Source organism: Elephantulus edwardii, unplaced genomic scaffold, assembly GCF_000299155.1.
Source record: "Elephantulus edwardii isolate Elephantulus edwardi_28Jun2011 unplaced genomic scaffold, EleEdw1.0 scaffold00006, whole genome shotgun sequence".
NCBI classification, from domain to species: Eukaryota; Metazoa; Chordata; class Mammalia; order Macroscelidea; family Macroscelididae; genus Elephantulus; species Elephantulus edwardii.
This window is the reverse complement of record NW_006399756.1, coordinates 31,495,784-31,498,299: the sequence shown is the minus strand read 5'-3', so window position 1 is coordinate 31,498,299 and position 2,516 is coordinate 31,495,784. Positions and strand designations below refer to the sequence as shown.

The following is a 2,516-nucleotide window of genomic DNA, read 5'->3' as shown; positions in this document are numbered from 1 at the left end:
CATGTAGTGTTTCCTTGCTCTGTTCTTACAACTGACTCTTGGTCCAAGTATAGGTTTCACATTGGCACAATCAAATGTTCTGGGATTCCCATTCTTCTCAGAGTCAGCCACAGCTCGTTGTGATCCACACAGTCAAAAGCCTTTGCATAGTTGGCTATTAGGTATAACAATTTTTGTTTGTTTTCAGTTTTTGAGGGTTATGTTAATTTTGGGAACTCTGATGGCCTAGTGGCAAGAAGCTATGTTGGAATCCCAAAGACACAGTTTGAATTCCACCAGTCTGCTCTGTGGGAGAAGGATGGACACTCTCCTTCTGTGTGATTAAGCACCTCTGAGAACTTGCTAGAGGGTCAGCTATGGGTTGATTCTGACCCAGCGGTACACAATATCAATTTTTAGGGAGCTCTGATTGCCTAGTGGCCACCCAAAGGTGGCACCTTTCTGGCAGTTCAAATCTACCAGCAGCAACTCCAGATAAAGAAGAGCAGTCTTCTCCTTTGTACTTTATTGCCTCTGAAAATCTGCTGGAGGGTCAGCTAAGAGTTGGTTCTGACTTGACTGTGTACAACAATAATGTCGTAGTTCTATCTTTTTGTTTGGGAAAAATTGTGAGACACTTTTCTTCAGTAACTGGAATAATTTTATATTCCCATCTTCCATACATGAATATTTCAATTTCTCACTTGTTATTTTCTGTTTTGTAAATTATAGCTGTCTTCCTTGTTATCAAATGGTATGTCATTTTAGTTTTTGTGTACTATTTTTGATTGCATCTTTTTTTGGTGCCGAAACCCGGGAATGAATGATGGCATCTTTTTTATGTGCTTATTGGCCATTTGTTTATTTTCTTTGGAAAATTCTTGGAACTTTTGGTAAAGTATCTTACTTTTCTCTTTAAAAGACATTTTTATTGGATATTGAATACTCAGGGGCCCAAGGCTGGTGGTGGAGGTGACTCAGCTCAGTGGGCTTCATTAGTGCAAAGACAAAGGAGAAATAAGGGATCATAAGGTGGCGTTAGAGCCACTGTGCCAGTGGCATCTCTTACCCAGTGGGACTGTTCTAGGAGGCCAGGCTTGGTGATTGGGGAAGTGGCGCAAGGCCTGGGAATCGCCCCGCTGAGTCCAAGTCATCTCCTTTGCTGTTGGCTGACCCAACACCCTCCCCTCCCCCGGCCCCCTCCTCCTCCCCTCCGGGTTCCCTCAGCCCTGCCCGGTCCAGCCTGGTCCCCAGGAGGATGAAGTTCATATATAAAGAGGAGCATCCGTTCGAGAAGCACCACTCTGAGGGCGAGAAGATCTGAAAGAAATATCCAGACCGGGTCTCTGTGATAGTAGAGAAGGCTCCCAAAGCTTGGATAGGAGATATGGACAAAAAGAACTACCTGGTGCCTTCTGATCTCACAGTTGGTCAGTTTTACTTCTTGATCTGGAAGCGAATTCATCTCTGAGCTGAAGATGCCTTGATTTTCTTTGTCAACCATGTCATTCCACCCACTAGTTCTATACAGGGTCAGCTGTACCAGGAATACCACAAAGACTTCTCTCTTATACATTGCCTACGGTGATGAAAGTGTCTACAGTCTGTGAAGCTGCATCCCTTAACTGTGTGCGTGGGGCTCCCATTCTACATAGACAAAGGTGTACCCCCTTTCTACAGGTTCAACAACTTTCCTTATTTGAAGACCTGCACTACTTAATGTTTGAAGCTTTTTCTCGAGCCCCCTTAGCAGGCAGGGTGATGGTGAGAATGGCCCCAAGTACCTCCTTTCCCTTCCTTCACCTTTCTCTGTCACCTTTTCTACTCTGCTTCAGGCTTTGGGTTGTCAGCCTCACATCCAGTGATTGTTTTGGTTTCTGTTCCCTTTCTAAATACACAAGGGGTCCAAACCCCAACAATTCCTTTCTTTACCTTCTCTTTGGGGATGTATGGAAGGGACTGAAATTGTGGAGTGGGGAAGGTAGGAGACTCATCAATAAAGAGGAAACCACCAAAAAAAAAGAGGGAGATATAATGGAAGTCAGGAGACACTCTGAAAATTGCACGGTGACATGGGGAAGTCAAAATAAAGGGGAGAGATGGCAATGTAGAAGAGTTGGACAGAAGATTTCAAAAGGCAGTATGAGAAGACAAAGTATGACAATGAAATGTGCAAAGACACATTAGAAAATAAAAAGAGAACACACTCAGCATTTTTCAAACTAAAAGAATTCAGGCCTCGAGTTGCAATGCTAAAGGGTGCTATGGGTAAAATCTTGAGCAAAAAGGAAATTTCCAAAGAAGATGGAGGGGATATACAAAGTCACTATACCAGGAAGAATTGGCTGACACAGAACTCTTTCAGGAGGTAGCCTATGATCAGGAACCAATGGTAATGAAAGAAGTTCAAGGTAGACTGAAGGCATTGTTGAAAAATAAGACTCCTGGAATAGATGAAATAGCAGTTGAAGTGTTTCAACATCAAGATGAGATGTAGTCCTGGATATGCTCACCAGTCTACACCAAGAAAATTGGAA

General features: G+C 43.3%; 1 pseudogene; it reads left to right on the top strand.

Moving 5' to 3' along the window:
• Positions 1-1,237: 1,237 nt before the first annotated feature.
• On the top strand, positions 1,238-1,589 carry LOC102848571 (annotated as a pseudogene).
• The last annotated feature ends 927 nt before the right edge of the window (positions 1,590-2,516 follow it).